The 25,691-nt window shown below is 38.5% G+C and overlaps 1 protein-coding gene across 1 annotated transcript in view; it reads right to left on the bottom strand.

Annotated features, from left to right (window-relative positions):
* Positions 1 to 25,691, bottom strand: part of hrh2.S (histamine receptor H2 S homeolog) — a 77,770-nt gene that overhangs the window by 12,131 nt on the left and 39,948 nt on the right. The gene's annotated exons all lie outside the window — the stretch shown is intronic.

A 25,691-nucleotide genomic window follows, 5' to 3' on the forward strand; every position in this document is an offset into this window, starting at 1 on the left:
AGCAAGTCACCCTATACTTTATATTTACTAAGCAAAGACCACATAAGTAACAACTTTCAAAGTAATACAAAATCTCATCTCATTTTCTAGAGATGGGAGGTCTGAACCTTACTTTTTGCTGGAAACTGTAAAATGGTGGCCTTCTAATGCTCTCCTATGGTAACTCTAACTATAGTGAAACTCCAACCCCAACACTAACCCCAGTACCAGAATCAAACAAACCTATAGCACATGTTAGAGACTTCACACTCAGCTATGACCAGATTGCTTTTCCTTGCAGACATATAAATAAGACATAAGGCACACTTAAAGGGCTGAAGTACTGGTATTTGTATCAGTGATGATTTCCTGACCCCCTTTTATTATTTTGCTTGTGCAACACTGTAAAGATGCTAAACAACATATACACTACATTTGTAGCAAACAACATTTAGCCATAAGTGAGAATGGCAAAAAGGCCATATGCAAATTACTTGCATATTAAAGGTGGAGGAATGCTAAAAATGCAGATATTGTGACTTGCTGACAATCCTCATGTTAATGAGATAATGGAATGTGAAATGTAGTCGTGTGTGATTAGCACATAAATCAACGTAATTAGCAATGTACGGTTTAGATTTTTAAACCTTGGTCTCACTCTGTACACTTAGGTGACATTATGCTTTGCTTTTCGTAGTCCAGTTTACTTTTATAAAAATAAACCTGCTTTAAAGCTTTTTTGAGTAGGACTTGATGAAGAAAATGCCTACTGGCTGTAGGACAACAGATGTTTTCTCTGGCACATATTTCAACCAGCACAAAGCATTTGAAAACATCACTGTGAAATTAGTGGTGTCAGGTGGTTTCTCTTAAAGTTTATTGGAGTTTGCAAAGAGGGTTCTTGCGTGCTTTAAGGGTGCGTTCAGGGACACTATATTCTCACAAACTTTTGGTACAGGGCTTAGCCTTGCATTCAAGATTCTAGACCCTACTTAACTTAGTCCCTCTTCCACTGGATCCCTACCGCCCAGGCACTGGCCCCTCTTTATCTCCTCAATGGAGTCTCAGCTGCTCAACTAACTGACCTATCAGTAACTTATCACCTATACTGATCTCCACTCAACTAACTTGCCACTATCTAACTAATTGATAGATGGCACGTGTCAGATTCCCTGACAACATTCACTTTTCCTTCTCATCGCCAAGAAGGAAGTGGCAACATTGTTCTCTCTACCAACATCTACATTTACCTAACAGCAATACCTGGTGACCAGGCTAAAAATAACACTATCTACCTGTACATAAAATAAACTATTTTCAGGATCTCTTTTTCAACATTTCATCCTCTCAGCAAACAGAAGGTGAAGTGGATATACAGTATAGCACACCCTCCTCCTCAATATAAAATTATTCAAATAAAGCCACTTTGAGTCTGCAAAACGTTTAAAATCATCCATCAGCAGAGAACATGTTTTTCTGTTCATTTATTTGTAAAGATTACAGGTTTTCAGAATTTGATTTTCTTGCATGGGGCTGTTAATTTAAGCTTCTGAAGCTTCAAGGCACACAAAGTGCAGCTGCAAGAGTTCCACAAGTAACATTAGAATGTAAATATTTCAATACTTTTATAACCTCCATCATATAACACCATTAACTGCACTGATTTCTGCAACAATAAAGGGCAACCAATATCTTATAAATTACCCTTTTCCAGGCTGCCTTGATACATGAAAAAGAAATGGCACATTCTATACTCACCCACTTTGCTTGCCTCCAGGGAAACCTGACCTAGTCTCTTGGTGCTGCTGAACTCTGCAGAGGGCTGCCAGGAATAAAAGTTTGTGGAAGAAGACCCTGAACCGGGCTACAGATCAGCAGGAGACTATGATCCTCAGCTGGAGAGGGTTAAATTATATTAAAAAATAATAAACGTTTATTTATTCATGTAAAATAGAGGTAGATTTTTTCTGCATATTAAGCAAGAGAAATACTGAAATACTGAACAAACCTGTTCCAGAGAAATAATGAATATAACCTGTGCCGAGGAGATAACACTGCTATGAGTTTAATGTCTTTACAGTTATATTGCAAAAAAAACTGTTTATATCACAGAAGACACATAACAACTGCAAATTGAGAGAACTTCTGTAGGGAGTAAGTGCTCAAATTGAATATGTGGTACTGTATGTTGGTGTCTCTGGTAGATGAGTGCAGGTCTCAGAAAGGAGAATAAAGTCAGGCCAGGGATTAGGCGAGCATGCATGAGTCTGTGAACAGAAAGGAGAAACAGCCTGCCTTTACCCAAATCATTGCAAACCTTCTGCTATCAGGGATGCTAACACTTATAATATAACACCAACCAGAGATGTACAGTTTGTATATCATTATATTAAACCATATGGCTGACTTAATAAATCTTTTGCTTCATAAGACTGGAAAGCAATACTTCTTTGCTTAGTGTTTTGAATTGTTCAATCGATTTGATTGAACTGAGTAGATAATTTGATCAGTTCAATCAAAATTCCTACAATGATAAAAAAGAAAGTTATGCAACCTCATACAACACAGACCTTACTGAACAACTAAAAAGAAGAACATAGGGAAAAGTGGAAAGAGCTAATGATTTGATGAGGGGAGATATGGACCTCATAACACTCCGTACCCACATACCTCATAGACGTTTGCTGACCGTCCAGCTCCACTACACACTGATTCCTGTAATGCATGATATATCTGAAGGGCGGATTCACGTTCCCTCAACATCGGAATGCAATGGAAGTGAGTGTCAGGGATCACTTTGGGTTGAAAGTTCAATGCCTAACACACTTACAAACTCATACATTGTCGGGTTATGCCCTCTAATTAACCCATATGATCGTACTGGGTTTACACGCAGACTATTGTAAGCTTGTGGCTGTGGTAAATGTATGGGCTATTGCAACATACCTAACCGTTTCACAAAGACTCTACTGACAGCAGATTGATGTGGGCGGATTCTGAACTTTCATCGGAGGCAGAGCTGGCCCGGTCTGTGTAATGATTTATCACACTCCATTAATGGATTGGGACTCTTAAGGGTAAGGCCAGACGAGTAGATTCGGGGAGATTTTGTCACCTGGCGACTTATCGCCACGTCTTTTGCGCGATATCTCCCCGAACTGCCTCAGCGTCTTTTCCCCATAGGCTACAGCGCAAAATCGCCTGCGCTAATGCACACGCGGCAATGCGTTTTCAATAGTCGCCCAAAGTTGCCTCAGTGAGGCAACTTTGGACGACTATTGAAAACGCATCGCCGCGCGTGCATTAGCGCAGGCGACTCTTCATTCTAGCCTATGGGGAAAAAACGCTGAGGCAGTTCGGGAGATAGTCGCTCAGAAGACGTGGCAATAAGTCGCCAGGCGACAAAATCTCCCCAAATCTCCTCGTCTGGCCTTACCCTAACACAGTAGGAGTTCGGGACTCTTTAAATTTTAACTTACTTCAACGTATATTTTTTCACATACTTTTTTACGTACTCTTTATATACCTTATGGATAATGCACCTTTTTTATATTTGTTCACAGTGGGATTATTGTATTCGGATATTTCTTTTTGCTAAGGGACGACAACCTTTTACCTGCAACTCACTAGCTGCTTGTGTCTAATAAAAGGGCAGCCAAGTTTGGGAGTTTTACTTTGAAAGCAGCTAGTGAGTTGCAGGTAAAACGTAGTCGTCCCTTTGTAAAATGTATAATGAAGTAATAGAATTCTTAATGAATCAGATGAAAATTGAGCGTAGGACTGGCCAGATATGGGATGACTTTGACGTAGTTGGCCAGCTTAAATATATTGCAATATATGGACAAACAATCCCTGTGTTGTTTAAAGGGTAAGGCATTTTTCAGTAGCAGTATGCACAAAATGTCTCTGTCTTAAATATATTGATAATGGGTTGAGTGCAGAGGACTCTTGTATTTGACTATATGTATTTTGTGGTCACACCCTCATTGCACCCCCGCCTAATGGTTTTAAAAACTAGTGGTGAGCACAACTTTCCCTTGTTTGTTTTTATATATATATATATATATATATATATATATATATATATATATATATATATATATATATATATATATATATATATATATATATATATATATAAAATTTTTTTGAATGAACAAAGGAAATGGTAAAAAGGTGAGTTTTTTTCCTGTGCATTCTCCATAGAAGGAGATGTAAACTTCAATGGCCCTGGAAGCTGGGAGCATTCTGAAAGGAACAGGTAGGCCAGTTACTCCATTCCTTTGATCCAGTTCACATATTGGAAGGCTGTTATGTGGTTATGTGGAAAGGTATTTTATTCTATTGAGACTTGTAGGAAGGTCTCTCTCTGAGTAGAGCACAGAGCAGGAAGGCTACCAGAGGGGCTGGGGTGCTACCTGCCACTGCAAGGAGCAGAGTGAAAAAAGTGTTTGGAAGGTGAACAAGCCCTTTAGGAGTTCTGTTGATTTGATGTTTGGTATCTGATAACTAATGAAGAATGAGATACCAGTATTCAAAATTAGATCAAGATCCATTACCCTGAACAACTTCATGACAGTAGCTGGGATGTAACAAGCTATACTAATACTATGACCTCACATGGACATCTAGGTAAAGAATGCAGTAATATCCATGCAGACAAAAATTAAGAATGTTTCATCTTTGTGCAAAAAATTTCACACAAATATATACAAAGGGAGACTAGTGTAAAACTCGTACAAGAAAACCATATGCATTGGAACCGTGGGGGTTGTTTTCTGTACTGGTTCCAATCTCTGATGTGGGTGGGCAGCAAAGAGGTACAGGTATAGGATCCCTTATCCGGAAACCCAATATCCAGAAAGCTCTGAATTACAGGATGGCTGTCTCCCATAGACTCCATTTTATCCAAATAATCCACGTTTTTAAAAATTATTTCCTTTTTCTCTGTAATAATAAAACTGTACCTTGTACTTGATCCCAACTAAGATATAATTAATCCCTATTGGAAGAAAAAACAGCCTATTGGGTTTATTTAATGTTTAAATGAATTTCTAGTAGACTTAAGGCAGGAAGACCCAAATTACGGAAATATCCGTTATCCGGAAAACCCCCGGTCCCGAGCATTCTGGATAACAGGTCCCATACCTGTATAGCATAAGCAATCTGTTTCCCCTCCCAAATTATCTACCACAGCACTTGTTGGATATATGCATGAGAACCATAAATAACCTTCAGTTGGACAGGTCTATTCGACACAAAAGGGACACAGGCCCCCAAACCCTCACAAATGTAGAATATGACTAAATATGTAGCAAATATAAAATATCCACAAAAGAAGAGAATTAAGAATCCTATCCATAAATACAAGATTTACATAACCAAAAAGAGAAAATGAACTTGACATTTGTACATAGAGGGTGTAAGGTAGATGTAAAGCACTTAATACAGCATGAGAGATTACTGTATGTAGAGCAATCACAGAGTCTCAGGAGAAATGCCAGCAGAGAACGTATATGGGCTATGAATAAAAGATTCATGAGAAAACTGCCAACGTTAAATTAGATACCACCACAAATGTAGTGAAAGCCTCATTGGACACAAATGACAAAATGCAGATACAGAGGTTATATGGAGAAATCACATTGTAGTAAGAGAAATACATGTATGGGATCCGTTATCTGGAAACACGTTATCCAGAAAGTTCTGAATTACAGAATCTCCCACAGACTCCATTTTATCCAAATATTCCAATTTTTTTAAAATGATTTCCTTTTTCTCTATGATAATAAAACAGTACCTTGTACTTGATCCAAACTAAGATATAATGAATCCTTATTGGAAACAAAACCGTCCTATTACGTTTATTTAATTTTTCATGATTTTCTCATAGACTTGAAATATGAAGATCCAAATTATGGAAAGATCCGGAAAACCCCAGGTCCCGAGCATTCTGGATCGCAGGTCCAATACCTGTACCAGCACCAAACTCTTATGGTCTCAGAATGAAAGGTTAATGAGAAGAGAGCAAACCATGGGAGCTAAATGGTGGAGACACCCAACTCTCAGTGGATTATGAGATTTACTAATCTGGAGAGAGCACAAGGTAAATCCTGTGTATGAGAATACATTCTGTAGAATATGAGGCACCTATTGAGAGCAACATGAAACATCTTTAGCTATAATATGCTTTATTGTCAGTGCCGATTCTGGGGCTGCTGCCGCCTGAAGCAGCAGCCCAGATGCCGCCCCCTCCTCTCCCGCTCCGCGCTTAAAAATTAGCGTCGGAGCGGGTTTCAGGGGGCAGTATCACTAGTCCATTGAGCGCAATAGCGCTCTTTGCACTAGCGGAGCCGAATTTCCGGGTTAAAACCCGGAAGTTCGGCTCTTAAAGTTACAAGAGGCAGCTTTTTGCTGCCCCTTGTAACTGGCCGCTCGCTGCCGACTGAGCCAAGGGTTTCACCTTGCCTCATGGAAGAAGCGGCCCTGTTTATTGTAGAATTGAGTACCACAGCGTTAGACACAAAAGGGCTCATTTACAAATGGCATGGCAGTGTGCAACGTAAAACCAGGTGCAAGTTGCCATGTTTTTCACACTTTGCACCTTCCCTGCTATCAGCAGCCACAGGCACCAGTTCTTTGTTGTCAGAGTGGAGTGTGAAGACCTGCACTTTACACATGAGTGCAGCACTGTCAGCAATAGTGGGAGGCACATAAATGTGCTGTCCATTACTCCCTAAATGTAAAGTGTAAAACCCTGTACTTACTGTCTGGATTAACCAAGAGATAATAAGAAACTGGAATATATCTACTAACATTTGCATTGCTTATATGTTTCCAAATTAAACTTTTAGATCTAAAGATCTCATATTTAACCAATTACTTGAAACCACAAAAAAACGATATTGTAAAAACTTAATACAAAACCTCTCCATCTAAAAGCAGGTGAGGTCATATACCGGGTGCCATGCCAATGAGGCAAGTTGAGAAACTCGTCTCAGACGGCATTGCCCATGCAGCTACCAGGTGTAGCAAAAAGCTGCTCCTGGTAAGTTTAAGAGCCAAATTTCCAGTTTTCAACACTGAAATTCGGTTCTTACAGTGTAGAGAGAGCAATTGCTCTCTCTGCACTAACATCTTGAACCCCACCACAGGCCCCCTCGTGACCCAAAATGTGATGGTCATGGGGAGGGACAGCAGTCTGAAAACCACCTCGGGCTGCATTATTCACAGGATCATCCCTAGTCAGGGCCGCCATTAGAAATCACGGGGCCCCGTACAACAAAATTTTTGGGGCCCCCTGGGCCCCGCCCACACTGACGACCAAGCTCCGCCCCATATCCCGCCCACATCGCAGTTAAAAGACCACACAGACATCAGCGCTAAAAAAGTAACCCCCCCCCCACACAAGTTGTAAAAAGCTATTGATGGTCAGGGCCCCCTTATAAAAAAAATTGGGGCCCCAAAAAAAAAAATTAAAATTTTTTTTTTTAAAAAAACATTGGTGGCAGGGGCCCCCTGTTAAAAAAAACTTGGGGCCCCAACAAAAAAAAATGTAAAAAAAACTAAAAAATAAACAAACATTGGTGGCAGGGGCCCCCTTCTAAGTTAAAAACAAATTGGGGCCCCAAAAAAAAATTTGAAAAAAAATTAATTTTTTTTTGAAAAAAAAAAAAAACATTGGCGGCAGGGGCCCCCTTATAAGTTAAAAACAAATTGGGGCCCCAAAAAAAAATTTGAAAAAAAATTAATTTTTTTTTGAAAAAAAAAAAAAACATTGGCGGCAGGGGCCCCCTTATAAGTTAAAAACAAATTGGGGCCCCAAAAAAAAAATTTGGAGAAAAAAAAATTTTTTTGAAAAAAAAAAAATGGTGGCAGGGGCCCCCTTACAAGTTAAAAACAAATTGGGGCCCCAAAAAAAATTTAAAAAAAAAATAATTTTTTTTTGAAAAAAAAAAAAAAACTGGTGGCAGGGGCCCCCTTACAAGTTAAAAAAATTTGGGGCCACCAAAAAGAAAATTAATTTTTTTTTAAAAAAAAAAACCCCAAAAAAACAATGGTGGCAAGGGGCCCCTTACGAGTTAAAAAAAAAATTGGTGCCCCAAAAACAAAAGTTTTAAAAAAAAGATTGGTGGCAGGGGCCTATAGAATATTAAAATAATACATTGATAGCCAGGGGATTAAAAAAAAAAAAAACACAAACTGGTGTTCAGTAGAATTGAACTCATGGCTTCAGTACTTCAACTTCGCCTCCTTTCGTGACTTCGGGTCTTTTCACCGCTTCAGGACTTCGGCTTCGGCTGTTTTCGTGACTTCGGGTCTTTGCGCTGCTTCAGGACTTCGGCTTCGGCTGTTTTCGTGACTTCGGGTCTTTTCGGCGCTTCGTGACTTCGGCTTTTTCCGTGACTTCGGGTCTTTTCGTCGCATCGGCTTCGGCTTTTCGGCACTTCCGCATTCGGCACTGAAGAGGCAAGACGTACGGCTCGGGCGCTCGTAAGGGGGGCCCGGATCTTCAAAAAAATGCAGCGCTGCCGGGCCCCCCTTCATGCCCGGGCCCGGTACGCTTGTCCCCCCTGTCCCCCCCTGATGGCGGCCCTGTCCCTAGTCATGTAGATGTGAAAGGTTTGTTTTTTGTTTCTGATTGCACAAAAATTCTTAAGAAAACAAGTACTTCAAGGCTTTTGTATTCTTATTTAAATTTATTCTGCATTATTATACATGCTTTTTGTATTCTGATCTTAAATAAATAAGTGTTTTTTAAACACAAATTCAAATTTTAATGAAAAGGCCTCTTCGTTTCTCCAAGCCAAAAAACACGAACCCCCAAAAATATATACAATATCTTATTCATGTGAAATACAGAGAAACACCGATAAAGACAACCTTGGTAGTGGTAAATGCGAACCAAATATAAAATGTCCAAATATGCAATAAGTGGAGAATACTATATATGACATATTTCAAATGACTGCAATCTCTATAAGTTTACAGCCTTAATTACAGGGTCCAAAATCCACTCTCCTCTGCAGAAGTAACAAGGAGTAAATGTCATATTTGCAAAGTAAATACTATGGGGCAAATTCACTAAGATGCGAAGTTGCACCAGGCGCAACTTCGCCGCACTTCGCCGCACTTCGCCAGGCGTAGTTTCGCCAGCGCTTCGCAAATTCACTAAAAACCCGAAGTTGCGCACAGGGGTAGCGTAAGGTTGCGGAGTTGCGCTAGCGTTGTTTCGCTATATAAAGCGAAGTTGCGCTAGCGAAGGCTAATTTGCATACGGCGTGAAATTCAAATTTCAATGGAGGAACACGTATCTGCACTACAAATGCCTAGAAAACCTTCAAATCTGCAAATAAAAATTTTATTTTGCCCTACACATGTGCCCACTGTCTAGGTAAGTTGCCATGAGTCAGGAAATGTAGGGGGGAGGAAGGGGAGCCCCAAAAAATTTTCGATCACCCATCATGTAGAAAACACGCCAGCGTTTTTTGGGACTTAGAAAAAATTTTGACTTTTTTTGAAACAATCCCTATCTACTCTATTGCGCTTCGCCAGGTCTGAGGTGACGAAGGAAGTCTAGTGTAAAAGGTAGCGTTCAGTACACTGCGCAAGTTAGTGAATTTGCATAGTTTCGTCGCTAGCGAAGATTCGACTGGCGTAAGGTTGCGAAGTAACACTAGCGAAACTACGCCAGCGTTCGTTAGTGAATTTGCACAGTAGCGAAAATGCCAAACGCTAGCGAATTAACGCTAGCGTTCGGCGCTTCGCGCCTTAGTGAATTTGCCCCTATGTCGCCAGACCAGTAAGGTAATGGTGCAAGTGAGGAAATTACATTCAATCAATGTGTATTTTAAACAGAAATCTTTTTAATGGTTTTAATTCTACACAAAGGCCAAATGACTGAGGTAATAGAATGTTTAAATATAAAGCATTTGACACATTTGACGCAATAAACACGCAGGGGTCACCCACGCTTCACTAGCCACCGTGTGTTTGGTATCCTTTACTGATCTTCAAGTAGGAGAGGCGCCGACCTCTCTAACCAGCACCGGGCTCAAACTTTGGAGAGGTGGGGAAAGAGGATTACTGTGAATCGTGTAAATATAAAGCAGAACAGGACCTAAACGAGGAAAATATGGCATATGCTAATACTGCTTACTATATCTAAATGTCTGCTGCAACAGAGCATATATTTGTCTGAATAACTTATATCTTAACAGATACATGCAATTCTGCTTGGCTTGTAGCATTTCAAGAAACATAAATGTGTCAGGACAACCACCTGAGCCATTGCAGGACCCAGTGGAGTACATTTCATTTGGCTGCAGCTGTCAACGAAGCGCAGAATAAACTAACCTGGCTGCTGCCCTCCCAGTAAGTGTAACACATGGTTGCTGAATCTAAGCAATATATTGCCAAGCTTTAGAATGGCAGCAGTGCATAGTTGAATAAATTATGTTTGATTGATGATTTTTAAAGAAACCTGCCAAGCCCCAGAGCCAAGGTCAGTCATATAAGAAAACAGTCAGTTTTGCCAATCCTTTTGAGCAACCATATTTATAGGTCTCAGAACCACTACAAAGCATAGAACCACGCTGCAAGATGCCAGAACCAAACATTAAGATTATCATTGACTAGAACCACTCAGTTGGTTCTAAGCCTTATGCATTTTGTGCACTAGGCACTTAATCATAGACATACTCATCAAATCTTTAGAAACCTGTGTGTCCGTAAATATTTGTTACCATATAATGGCACTGGTGTGTTTATTACAAGGTTATTCAAATGGTAGAATTCCGTGCTAAAAATAAGTGAAGATTAGATATTCACTGATTAGGTTTAACATGTCTTTCTAGTATAATCAGGCCCGGGACTAGGGCGGCACACTTATTCCAGGTGGCATGCCGCCCAGCAGTTCTATGGGGAGCACTGGCGATGCGCTGCTCCCCAGTGCTCCGGCACTTGCACGCCAGTGCTCTTGCGCCTGTGTGAGGTAGTGCGGGGGTGTGCTAGGACCGCGCGGCCTAGGGGCGCCCCCCAGCAAATCCGGCGCTGAGTATAAATGGTATTTTTTAGAGTCAGGGTAGTTTTTTCCTTCCTAAGCCTTAATTGGCATCTGGCAAACTGCCTTTAAAGGAGAATTCAACCCCCCATATAATAAAACCCGCTACCACCTACTCTACATAGTCCCCCCTCCCTGCTCCCGCCCGCACAGGTGATAACTCCAGTAATTGCCCCTAATCCTGTAATTACCCCTCATTGCAGATAAAGCGCAGCGGAGCTCATGGGCGCCATGTTCTTCTCTTCGGTATTCTTCAGGAAAGTAAGCGCTGTGCAGTTGAAGCAATCTTTCGGTTCCGGCCAACTTCGACGGTAGCCGAAGGGAAGAAAGAAGACCCGAAGATTACCGAAGAGAAGAAGATGGCGACTGTGAGCTTCCTTGAGCTTAATATATAATACATACATACATACATACTGTGCTTGAATGGCTGCCCCCATGGCTACACAGAGGCTTGTTTATATAAGCTATAATTGTTTTTTCTGAAGCAAATACACCAGTTTTGCCAGTGCAGAGCAACAGTACATTATATTGTTTTTCCTTTAAAACGCTTTCATTTAACTGTTCCTTTAAGTTACCCCTGGATTTAATTTCAGTTACAACTAAAAATAGTTTAGAACATTTAAGGAGTCATTTACATACAGACCCCAGACAGTGCAAGAGCATGAATAATTGCAAAAGTGAGCCCCTTGCTGCACTTGGCATGACTTCAGGCATTAGGTCTAGAGCATAGAATTGGCAGATTCAAGGTACCTACATCCTTATGGCACATAAGGAACATAGGTACAGTAAATTAACCCTTTGTCTTCTAAACTATCCTGAGAACAGAATATAACCTGCTGTATCAAAGGCAGAATACAGGTCTGTGTAGTACATTTTGAAGCCCTGACACATAAAACAGTTTTCTTACATGCAGAGCAGGGGCAAAGATCAAAAACAGAGGGTGATTGCACTCTTTGCCCTGCACATAATAAATTACCCTTATTTTGTATATGTATAAGAAAAAGTACTATTTTCATATTTTCTCTGTAAATGATTATTTTATATGTTGATAACCACATTCAGGCTCAAAGCATAATCTGTATTATTGGTAAGAAGAAGTTATTTATAAATACCTGTTTTGCACATTTTTTCTTCAAAACAATTTCCATTTTTTTCCATTGGATTTTGTATGCAATTTAATTTTTGGGTCAGACAGGCAATTTATAATACACAATAAAAATCAGTGTTTCTATCTGCTTCCAAAATGATTATTGTTGTTTTTTTCCCCTTTTTAACACGAAGCATACAATGCCTTTGCAAATTATTTTCTCAGCTTTGAAAATGGAATAGAAAATATTTATTTTTTGAAGAGATTGGAACCCCTACTGCCTTCTATAACTGCCTGGCTGACAGGTTCAGTTGCATGTCTGTACAACTCCAAAATCAATGGAGGAATCTGAAGAGTCCATTTAATTGGTTGGAAAACTCATACATTTCCTGCTGATTTGACCTGTTAAATTGAGCTGGCTGATAATAGTAAAATAGTATCTGAGCAATGTTATTCTTTATTTTACATTACCTTCTTATTTTTAAGAAAAGTTATTGTATTTGTTAGAAACATACTATATAAAGAAATTAATTCCAGAACCTTGTTGTGCATATATTCTTAAAATGCGTGGTTTGATGAGAAAGTTCTCTCCATTCATTCTGCCAGTCTGCACTTTATCTGGCCTTATGTGTCATTATATCCACTCCAGCCTTGTACAATAAAATGTATTAAAATATTCTTAAAGCAAAAACTTCCACACAAGGGAAATGTCATAAAATGACAAATACTAAAGATGAACAATTTGCAATGATACAGAAATTTACAAAGAACATGACCTGCTAAGTACAAAGCTAACAAAAAAACCAGCAGCCAGTTGTGAATTTAAAGTTTTTCTTTCTGCAAATGTACATAACTGTGTTGTTTAAACAGAAAATGCTGCTAGAGGCTCTGAAGGTCATTTGTCAAGGTGACAGAATGCGAATCTTATACAATTCATACTATTTCACTTGTTAGTATCGATTAGGTAAGAGGTTCTTTACCTTGTCCATTTATGGTATATTTTTAAAACTATAAGCTCATTTACAGAATTGTAACTTTTTACCTTTTTTGTGATTTGAATTACAAATTAAACACTATATATTAAATGCTGCTCACTTCCGTTATCCATTATCTTCTAAATAAGTGTGGATAAATAGGATTTATACAAGGCTGGGAAGGAACCCTTTAGCAATGCTCTGCCAAGGATATGATATGTTTATAAGAGGGAGTGAAAAAAAGGAGGCAACATATCCAATGTAGATAATGTAAACAATCTGAAAATTAAAACTTTAGTAGAAGGGCCTCTAAAACAACATTAAGATAAAACAAAAATGGTGTTTTGGTAGGGGTGCCATTGCAAAATGACTAAAGAAAGGCAAAGTTGAACTTCTAGCACAAACTCAAGTCTGATATTCAGTAAACTACACATAACTTGAAGTAAGGTTGCCTGATTCTGTCCCATGGAACTCCCATCGCCACGTCAATCATATAAAATACTGCCCAGTTTTCCTAATTTGACCTGTAGTTTTCACCTGGACAGCCCTTCCAATAAACGGCTGTCCGGGTCAAAACTGGACAGGAGGCAACCCTAACTTGAAGGCCACGGAGTGACATTTATAGCAAATAATTCTTTGTTTTCTAAATGATTTCCCTTTTCTCTGTACTTGATGGCAATTAAGCTGCATGAGTCCACATTGGTGGAAAAACAATCCTATTTTATTTACTAATGTAATTATTTTATTGTGATCCAAATGATTAAAAACCCAAGTCCCATGATGTGCCCCACACAGTATCCAAAGTGCAATACAAAGAGCCTTAAATCAAGTGTTGTCTGCTCTTGATTCAAGAGAGGAGCCGGGGGAGGCACATAGGCATCCATACTTGGTGCATCATTCAGAGGTGCAAGGTATATAGTGGCAGAAGGCGCAGCTTGCATCGGGGCCTTGTGTAGGGTTGACAACTCTTTGGTTTTAACCCAAACAGTTTGGTTTTTCTTAGGGTTGTACAGGTCACAACTTTGGTGGTGGGGAGGCATAGGGGCAAATTTACTAAAGGGAGAAGTGACTAACGCAGGCATAAATTCGACAGCGTGATGTAATTTCGGTACATCACCGATTTACTAATGGTCACTGGCGTAGATTCGCTAGTGAAGGAGATTGACGTAACTATGCAAATTCACTAAGATGCAGATTTTACTGAACGTTACCTCTTGCGCCAGACTTGTCTCAGACCAGGCGAAGTGCAATAGAGTAGATAGGACTTCCTGAAAAAATAGTTGAACACGCTAGCGTCTTTTTCAGGGTATTAGGCTGAAAAATAGCGTAACTTTTTTTGGGGTAACCGGCTTCCCCCCTACTTTTCCTAACATATGGAACATTGACTGTACATGGGGCTCATGTGTTGGGCAATATAACAACTCTATTTTATTTTATTAAGGTTCCCGGGCTTGTGTAGTGTACGGTACTTGCTGGAACATATACGTCCTTTCAACTTTAACTTCCCACCAACGCTAGCGCAACTTCACTTGGCGAGGCAAAACACTAGCGCAACTTCACCAGCGTTCGCCGCCCTGGATGCAACTTTGGACTATAGTGAATTAGCGTTGTCCTGGCGAATCTACGCCTGGTAAAGTGTTGCGCTGTGAGCGAATTTTCGGAGGTTAGTGAATTTGCCCCATAGTCCGTGTGCGTTGTACTCCAAGCACTCTGACTGGTGTGATGTTGGTAAGTCAGTAACAATCTCTATAAATTACAGTTTACATTTATTTTGGAGGTAATTATTATAGACTAACAGGGGTATGGAATAAGGTGCAAAGTCTGCTACAGGTCTAGTCGCTTATATCAGGTAGCTTATATCAGCAGGTAGCATTTACAGATCATTCGTTTTAAATCAAACATATTATTGATTGCTAAGGGTGACTGCACCTGCATAAACTGTATGCCTTTTATTACATAAAAGGTTTTTTTTTAATAAATAGTTATTGGATAGTGTTTTTAGTGATATAAGATATTAAGAAGGCTAATATATTTAAATAAGCTATAATATTTATTTTTTCAAATAGTCTATAATTAGATATTAATCATTACTCCTATTATTTGATGCAATTAAAGTGCTGACCTTAAAGCCCACAATGATTAACTGAATAATTCTACAAATATCTTTTTTGCCTCCTCAACACTAAATTGCAAAATAAAAAACCCTAAAGCAAATAACCACAAAAAAGAAAGGGCAGTTAATTATTAGTGCAAAGCATGCATTTGAAAAACAAGGATCAGCATATTTTTGTCTTAGTAAACATCTTTCTTTCAAATGTTGCAGATGGATGGGCAAGTAATGGGCTTATATTCCACTTAATACATGAATTTACTTTACATATAGACACATGTTGCTATTAAAAAGACAGTTGGTTTTGAACTAAAAGAAAAACTCTTTTGAACATATTCTTGATTATATATCTAAATATTGCATTTTTTAATGGAGCCACACTCTTAACTGTCATCATTTTTCTATTGATATAAATAAGAAGAATAGTCTTGGAACGGATATTTTTGAGTGAAAGGACCTCCAAAGGAAGGGGTAAAGACATCCTAAAAATGTTAGCTCACAAAGTATAGGGGACATACAGATATTTAAATTGAATATACAATAAACTCTTATGACTTCAACAGTAGATTATGTCAGAGTGACACAAGGGCATCCATTGCAGTTAAAAGAAAGGAGGTTCCATTGCCTTTAAAAAAAAAAAGAGAAGAGGTTCTTAAGGTGAAAAAAATGGGGGGAGTCAAATTGAGAACAGTGAGCTTGTGTAGTTGTTTTCCTGAAGTGGTTCTGAGATATATATTAGATAGCTTCATATAGGGGTTGGGTCACATTTTAGCAAATTACAAAATACAGAGCTACTGTTAATTAGATCCTTAAGACAATGTTAATCCAAAGAGTGGCCCTTTTGTATTTTTTAGAGTTAGGAAGCCCCCGTAGCAAATGTCTTTTTAGTGTATCATACTTGATGCATTTTCTTGAAGAAACAAACATTTTGCCATGATTAGTATATACAAATGAAATAGGCACCTATCCTGCTTGCTAGACAGAACATGTGTCTGGGGGTTTAAAGTTTATATTTTACTGGTTCAACAAACTTGAACCTTTTTGCTTCTCAAGCACATTAAAGTGCAACTAAGCATATAATAGGCATGTTTGTACAATGTCCAATTAGTAATTATGTGTAAACAATTTCCAAGTAGTTTCTCCAGTCTAGTCTAGTTTTTTTAGTTTTTTTGAATATGGGTAGGGAACCTGTTATGTAGAATGTTGATTTCCCGTGCCATAAATTTACTAAAAACATTTAGGGGCCGATTCACTAACTTCGAGTGAAGGATTAGAATTAAAAAACTTCGAATTTCTAAATTTTAGTTTTTTGTGCTCCTCGACTATCGAATTGGTGTAAATTCGCCTGAGTAGAATGATTAGAATAGATTGAGCGCAAAAACGTTGCGACTATTCGCCATTCGATAGTCGAAGTACTGGATCAAGCGCAAAAATGCTGTGACTATTCGCCCATTCGATAGTCGAAGTACTGTCTCTTTTAAAAATACTTCGACTGCCTACTTCGCCACCTAAAACCTACCGAACTGCTTTAAAAGCCTATGGGAAAGTCCCATAGGCTTGTTTTCCAAGTTTTTGATGGAATAAAAAGGCATTCGATCGAATGAAAATCCTTCGAGCGAATATTCGATCGATCGCCTATTCGACTATTCGCCAGCGCGTAAATTCGCCCGAATTGCCTATTCGATTCTATTCGATTCTATTCCCCAGTCGAATTTCGAGGGATTTAACCCCTCGAAATTCGACCCTTGATGAATTTGCCCCTTAAACCCAATAAAGTTGTTTGTCACCAATATAGATTAATATGGTAACCAGATTTTTACTTTCTTTTTTCTGATTGCAGTGGACTTAAAAAAGTGAATCACTGATTGGCTGCTGTGGGTTATTCCCAGGTGCAAATTTGCCCAGTGTTTATAAATGAGCCCCACTATATTAGATTAATTCATTGCTTTTTTTCTTCATTTTTTTGTTTGATTGTTTGCTGCTGAATAGGCTTGAGCAAAACCCAGTATGATCTTTAAATGTTGCCCTTAACCTGAAGTCATAGATTGTGTAATATCTATTCTAATATGACTATGAAGATTTTCATTCATCCAGGTCATGGTATATTTTTTAGATTGACCTATACTAGATGTCTATTCTAATACTTTTGCTTTTATATTTTGCCATATATTTTGTCATTGCAGTCTCCTATTTTTCCTTTATGTCAAAACTTTCTTGAATGCACCCAGAAAATAAATATTTATTCCCAATAGTTTTCCCTCTTGATTGCTTGAATATGTCATGTTCCCCTTTCATTTGTAATGGATGCCAGGCTCCATCTACAAATCATATAAAATATATTTAGCAATACAATACTCTGTTCATGTCTTGGAGCATTCTCGGGTCACCAAAAGTCCTATGAGGCAGTGCCAGGGTCGGGATAAGTTAAATATTTTGCTGTGTTTTGCCAAGAAAAAAATGCCCATAGACTCTAATAGATAGTAAAAAAAAAACTGCACAGGTTAAAAAATGTTGCGAGGTTTGAAAAACTGCCGCATGAAAAAAGTCTATTGACTTCAATGCATTTTTGCAATTTTTTTTGTTGTTTCGAGAATTTTTGGCAAAGTGAAATGGATCAGATTTGCCCATCACTAGGCAGCAAGGCAGTATTACAGTTGTCACTCGTTCTTGTAAGAAACCTATTCTGGTGGTCTAGTGGGCAGCGGGGTCCACGCCGCCTCCTCGGCATGGACTCCCGCTGCGCTGCTCCTGTTCTCCCCTTGCCGGTGCCATCTTGGATCCCTAGGGTGCGCGCGGCGCACCTGCGCGTCTCTTGAAGGTCACGCCAGCGCGCAATGGCACGAAATTGCGCACGTTTTGGCACGAATTGGGACCCTATTTAAGGCCCATTCAGACCTGTAGCCAGTGCCCATTATAGGATCATATCCTGTGGTTTCCTGAGCTTTGTGCTACCTGTTCCTGAATTTGCTATCCTGACTGATTATTCGTGTTTTACCCTGCCTGTTCTTGACTATTCTGCATTCTGTATCCTGACCCTTGCCTGCCTACGACAACTCTTCCTGCTTAACCCCTTGATTGACTACCCTTGTCTGCCTGACGATTCTGATATCCGCCTGCCTCGAACCAGCCTGTCCTACCATCCTTCTGCCTTATCCAGTTATCTGGTTTTGACCCCTTGCTTGCCTGTCCTGATCCGGTCTGTTCCTTTCCACCAGATGCCTTATCCTTGACCTTCTGCCCAAAGACTCTTGCTATCCGGTCGTGCCCCTTTGCCAGCCAGAACACCTCGCCTTGCACCCCTCGTTAAGTCCAGGTGGCACCCAATTAAGCTGAGGGCTCCTCCCGAAGCCCAAAGGTGGTCACACTACTGGTGAAGCCGAGACCAGGATCCTTGGCATTTGTTCTGGTATTGGGTGCCGGCCATGACAGTTCTACTCTGGTAATTAATTATGAGTGAATCTGTCCTAGCGAAAAATTCGCGAAACACATTGAAGCCAGTGGCGTCAAAAAAAAAAATTTACGCACGAGAATTTTTTGCGCCTGTTTTTCTCACTCCAAAAGTCAATGGGCATTTTTTCTTATAGCGACTTTTTTGTCTCAGCAATTTTTTTTGTTGCAGCAAAGTGTGGAATTTTGCCGCAAATCCATGCCTGCCAAATAAATTCGCTCATCACTACTGGTAATCAACGGAATGGCATTGGACACATTTGTTAACCAGGTGTTTATTTGCGGTTTAATGATTTCAATGTAAGTGGGATTAAAATGTTCTTGCTTTTGTTGCTGGAAGAAATGCACTTCATGATTGAATGGACTCCTATTTTGGGTATATAATACTACTTTTAGAAACTGATGGAAATGAAAAACAAGCTTTGGAATTTATTTTCAACTTAAGTGGGATAAGGGCAATAAACTTATTATGGGGCACACACAGACACACACACATGAATGGCATGAATGAGCTAAATGGAGTGTCAGAAGAAGGAAATTAAAAAGTAAAAACACCCTCTGGGGTAGAAATGGCAAACTTACAGCCCAGAGCTTATCATCAACTTCAGCTCCCAAAAAAATCGGAGAACTCTGAGAGTGGTAATATACAGTGGCTGGAGAGCCCTTCATTCAACTTACTAGCTCTAAGTAAATGTATGTGTTGAAATAAATAAATAATTGAAAATAAATCATGCAAGAGAAATATAATTAAGTAGGATTACGTGGGTTTATTTATTTGTTATTTGGTTTGCTTTCCTCAGGATTGAAATTACACAGAGAAAGAATGATTATTTTATTCAATTCCTTTCAAATTGGTTAAACTTGATGGATAGAAGAGTTTTATCAGCATCATTTGCTCCATAATTGAGTTTTCGTTCAGAATTGAATTTCTTTGATAAATCCAATACAATCTTGTCAGGTTCAATATATAGAGAACATTTTTAATACTGATAAATTGCTTGCGCCTTTTGGGAGCAAAAAGGTAATTTTATATAAGATAGCATTTGAAGGACACTTTTTGATATTATGAATATTTTAAGATGATTATTGGAAATTGTACTGAAGCAGCAAAAACTCTACAAGGGGAAAAGATCAAACGTTTATATGGACGTGGAAAACACTGTGTTCCTTATGGGGTGTGCCCAGCATTTTGATATCTAGGGTCTTATCAAATTCAGGCTGGCTATAGCTTCACTGTGAATTGTGTATAAAAAGAGTATTATATTCTCTTGAGGTGATAATGACATTTAAGGGAACGTGAAGAGAAGTAAGCTGTGCATGTTGGCACTCATACTGATCCATTGAAATGGATCAAAAGGCAGTTGCTGATGTTGGAACAATACTACACAATGACCTATTGGAATACGGCAAAAGGCAACTGCTAATGATTACACTTAGCTGCCTTATTTCATTTGAACAATAAGATTGACTAGGTCAGAACATATTGTGCTGAGGTTTTCAACTGTGTAAGTAATGATATCTGGGGGGAGGACAAGTAACCAAAAAGTGAAAAAAGGCTACCAGAATCACTAAGGGGCCGATTCACTAACTTCGAGTGAAGGATTCGAAGTAAAAAAACTTCGAATTTCGAAGTATTATTTGGGCTACTTTGACCATTGAATGGGCTACTATGACCTTAGACTACGACTTCGAATCGAACGATTCAAACTAAAAATCGTTCGACCATTCGATAGTCAAAGTACTTTCTCTTTAAGAAAAAACTTCGACCCCCTAGTTCGCCATCTAAAAGCTACCGAACTCAATGTTAGCCTATTAGGGAAGGTCACCATAGGCTTGGCTAACTTTTTTTGATCAAAGGATATTCCTTCAATCGTTGGATTAAAATCCTTCGAATCGTTCGATTCAAAGGATTTTATCATTCGATCGAAGGAATAATCCTTCGATCGTTCGATCGCACTATTTGTGCTAAAATCCTTCGACTTCGATATTCGAAGTCGAAGGATTTTAATTCCCAGTCGAATATCGAGGGTTAATTAACCCTCGATATTCGACTCTTAGTGAATCGGCCCCTAAGTGTAATATGAGAATAAAAATGATTCTCATTTGCTAATTATTAAGGAAAACAAAAAGAACACCCCTTCTTTGTCAATACTCAGTACCGTGTTTTTGTTGGTTTATCTAAATAAAGATTAGATTAAAAAAACTTCCCCAAACCAGATGATTTACTATATATGTTACTAATATGGTTAATAATTTACAAATTGATAAAATTCTCCCACCATTAATTGACTTATATTTCTATATACCCACTAATTTTCCAATAACCTTTTACAAAAAGTGCTAGTGCAATAAATTATTAATTATAAATATATACTTAAATATAAAAGTAGTGCTTACCCAATTCTATACTTGATGAATTCAGAATTTATTATCTGCTAATTGTGTTGATTTTGGATATGTTGTAATCAAGTAACTAATTAATAAACTATAAAGTGCTTGAGTGCTAGTCTATTATATATAAGTTCATTCATTAATTTAATATATAGTATTACTCCAGCAAATTAATCAACATTAAAGTGCTTCTGTGCTAATATATTACATATCAAGTCATCCAGTAATTAGCTTAATATTGTTTTAATTGCTCAGAATAGTAGGAAAAGGAAAATATTCAGAGGGTGGTGAAGTCTCAATTTTTGCTATTCTAGGGACCCCACAAAGATGGAGTGGTCAGGGCTACAGGGACTGTGGTCTCAATGTACATTATCTAACTGTTGAAGAAGCTAGCTTTCCTAAAAAAAACACAAATCCCTGAGCCCTTATGAGAGAAAACAGATTATAAGAATTAAGCAAGATTACTGAGAGGATTGATAAAATTTGACCATTTCCAAAATTCTTTAGGACGACCAAACCCCCCCCCCCCCACAAATTCTTTAAAAATGGTATCAACCGTTTGTATAAAAGAAAAGAAATTTCTCATTTACCAATGCCATGGGTGTAAGTGCAAGATCACTAATGGGCATCCATGACCCATGAACAGAGCACTTGAGCTTGGGGGCAGTAGTCTTTGTGCACTGTGCGCAAAATGCCAGTTGCAGAATAAAGCACAAGAAAGCCTTTTCCAGGGAGTTTGCCTCACTTGTTTATAAATAAGCCCTTAGCAGTTACTATATATATGAACAGACAGGCAAAGAAAATTATTTTTTGTGTACACTCACTTGTGCTTGCTGTGGTCATACTAATAATGGATTCTGATGCCATGCTGCAAATTGTTGTTACTTGTATGGGGAAAGACTGTTGCCACATTAATATCTGCCAGATATCTATTTAATCGATTTAGAAATTTTGATGGGCAAGGGCAGCATCATTTCAACTTCATATAGGGAAGAGGCGCAACTGCACATACTGGTAGCTGCCAATAAGTCATTTTTGTTGTAGCAGAAACTTGGCACAAGCTTTTGAGAACACCCCCCTCGACTGTGCAGTTGCCATGTTTTGGCCTGGAAGAAGTCAATGCACCCTGTGAAAACAATTTAGTGATGTGCCAAAGAATAATTATCAAGGACATCATGAGAACATTGATGCAGTGGCTGGTCCATTCCCAACTGTTTAGCATAGGCACTTGTGTTTATATGGCTACCACACCACATGTGCTCCATTTCATGTCTAAATCAAACCAATAGCTGGAGCAATTAACCATAATAGATGCAGAACTATTTCTACCTGCTGTCTTTACACAACCAATTAAGATATTGATACAATTTAGTATATTTTACCCATATCCTCCCAGAGAGTCTTGGGGCGACTTCTAACCATAGGCAGAGCGGATAGACATTTAGAAGCTCATTTTTGCCCATGCATTAAGTGGCCATCCCACTATAAAAGTAGCTGTACCACTTAAATACATTTTTCTTGAAAGAACATGACCTTACAATGACATACAAACACATGATGATTGAACTGACTAAAACTTTTTTTTATTTTCAGTTATAATAAACAGTCTAAGGTACTCTAACATCTATTAAACTTTGAGGAAAAAAATACATTAATACTGAGAATTTATTTGCGTCTAATGTCCCAAGACTTGGGTTAAACCCCTGAGAAGTCCCAAATATGCTTAAAATAGAGGTATCAACCATCAGCTCTGTGATCAAAAAGAATGACTCTTTTGTTGTGCCTTTGCATCTACAGAAGGACATGCTATCACATGGAAATTCCGATTGGACCTTATCAGGAATGTAGATATTGGGTAGCTTTCTTAATTCTACAGACAGAAAGTCTGCTGACTGTTTTCTCAGATTTGTTCCTACTGAATTCCTAGGTGTATTTATAGTAACCTAAAGAAAAACCTATAGCAAATATGTCTCATATACAGTATCTACTAGTTTTATTTAATGCAATTGTGTCATGTGTTGTTTGCTGTTAGTTTAGATATAATTGGTTTACTTTTCTTATCAATTTCAGCTGCCTGTTCTTCTAAAGATAAAGAAACTATTTGTATTTATATAGAAAAAAAACAATTTAAGGGTAAATACACTGTTTATATAAAAAAAAATGTAAATGAAATATTAACATTTTAGTACATGCTTGTGTAGAGAATATTCCCTCTATGTCTTTGCATTCATATATTTAATTTTGAACTATAGTACAGCTTTGCTTAGGCTATGGTCATAATTGGTTTCAGACAAGACAAATATTAGGGGAGTTTAAACACATACACAAAAAATTAAAATATGCAGACTGTGCTAAAAGTAAGCTATTACTAGGGGCACATTTACTTAGGGTTGAATATCGAGGGTTAATTAACCCTCGATATTCGACTGTCGACGTAAAATCCTTCAACTTCGAATATCGCTATTCGTTCAATCGAACGATCGAAGGAATAATGGTTCAATCGAACAATTAAATCCTTTGAATTGAACGATTCAAAGGATTTTAATCCATCGATCGAATGATTTTCCTTCAATCAGAAATTGGCTAGAAAGACCTTCACCATAGGCTAACATTGATGCTCGGTAAGTAGGGGGTCAAAGTTTTTTTTAAAGAGACAGTACTTCGACTATCGAATGGTCGAATAGTCGAACGATTTTTAGTTTGAATCGTTCGATTCGAAGTCGAAGAGGTAGTCGAAGGTCGAAGTAGCCAATTTGATGGTCGAAGTAGGCAAAAAAATACTTCGAAATTCAAAGTATTTTTTATTCTATTCCTTCACTCAAGCTAAATGTGCCCCCTAATCTTCTTGAATTGGCAGGTACTGAAAAAGAGGAATAAACTGGTTATTTAACCTTATAAACAATTCAGTGTCTGATTGGTCCTTCTAGCATTTACCAAGAATCTGAAATCAGGGTCCATTCTCAGGATGTCATATAGGCCTAACGTAGATATAAAATAAGGGCTGATTGAAATGGCCCTCAACTGGAGCCCACGTGGAGATACTCTGGTGCTCTAGCAAGCCAGTCCCACCTGTCTCCACAAAACTAACATTATAATGATACACTGGTGGGTCAGTGAGATATCAGCAATACTTTTGCATCTACGGGGCTGGATCTGTCTTCTTGGCTCCCAAAGGCAAGAATCATCCTGTCCCTCTAGGATCATGCACACAGGGGGCAGGACTCTGAGAAATCTCTTGCACACCTAGAGCCTAGAGCCCCGCATGTCACCAACTTCAGGTTCGAATGGGCGGCATGCCACTTAATTTGTGCCACCCTACACATTGCATCTGCCTTCATTCTACTGGCTAACGATACAGTATCAAATATATATAATAATATGTATTTCTCTCTGCTAACATGTTTTATATAACAACCAAGCTCATCATAATACCACCACAGTGGTGTCCCTTTGAGTAAACTCTCAGTCTGTACCTCAGATAATGTTTCCAAGTGACAAGATTTTGTTAAAAGGCATTTCAATTTAGAATCAAAAGGTTAACTGTAAGATAACACTTTGTAGATCTTCTTTCAACATGTAGTGTAAACATGAGCTCATGTGTCTTTTTCTGCTTTGTGACCTCGCTGCTCTTGAGATCACCTTCCCTGACGTCTTTATCATAACCCTATCTAAGGAATGCTTTCTAATATTTTGAACACACTGATAAAGTAAACAGCCTGCCTGAAAAGCAAAGTGCTCACACTATGAATTTTGCAGGACCTTTTAACTTCCCAGTTAGTTGTTAAAGAATAACAGAGGATGAAGAAGCAGGGATAAAGGAATAAATGTACAAAGTGTAGACTAGATGGTTTTAAACTTCTTTCCTAAGGCCCTAATTTGATGCACATCATTTTGCTGCCCCCTTAGCCAACTAAGGGGGCCCCTTGTACCTTTATGTATTCTTCTCATTTCCATCCCAGAACATCCATCCCTTCCCTTGTTTACTTTACACTTTTTACCATTTAGTTTTAATATACTTTCTCATTATGCTGATATTACTTTCTTTTTTTTTCTTTCCTATTCTATACTGCCATTCCCTCTTGTGTTTGATCTTCTATTCTCTTACTACTTTAATTTATGACTTTCCCTTGAATACTCATTTTTATTCCTTCTGATTTCCCCTTAAATAGTTTACAGTCTGTTTATAGTCTGCCACCCCTTTAGACTAGAAGAAAAGAACTTTCATTTGAAGCAATGTAGGGGATTCTTCACAGTCAGGACAGTGAGGTTGGGGAATGCACTGCCGGGTGATGGCTGATTCAGTTAATGCCTTTAAGAATGGCTTGGATGATTTCTTGGACAGACATAATATCAAAGGCTGTTGTAATACTAAACTCTATAGTTAGTATAGGTATGGGTATATAGAATTTAATTAAAAGTAGGGAGGGGTGTGTGTATCGATGCTGGGTTTTCATTTGGAGCGGTTGAACTTGATGGACTTTGTCTTTTTTCAACCCAATTTAACTATGTAACTATGTAACTATGCTTCTCTTCCCTTCCCTTTCTCTTCTGCTGCCAATGTTAATTCTATGATTCTGTACAACACTCTCTCCTATTCTCTAAATTCTACCTTCATTTTCTTGCACGTGCTCCTCTAGTCTT

Source organism: Xenopus laevis, chromosome 3S, assembly GCF_017654675.1.
Source record: "Xenopus laevis strain J_2021 chromosome 3S, Xenopus_laevis_v10.1, whole genome shotgun sequence".
NCBI classification, from domain to species: domain Eukaryota; kingdom Metazoa; phylum Chordata; class Amphibia; order Anura; family Pipidae; genus Xenopus; species Xenopus laevis.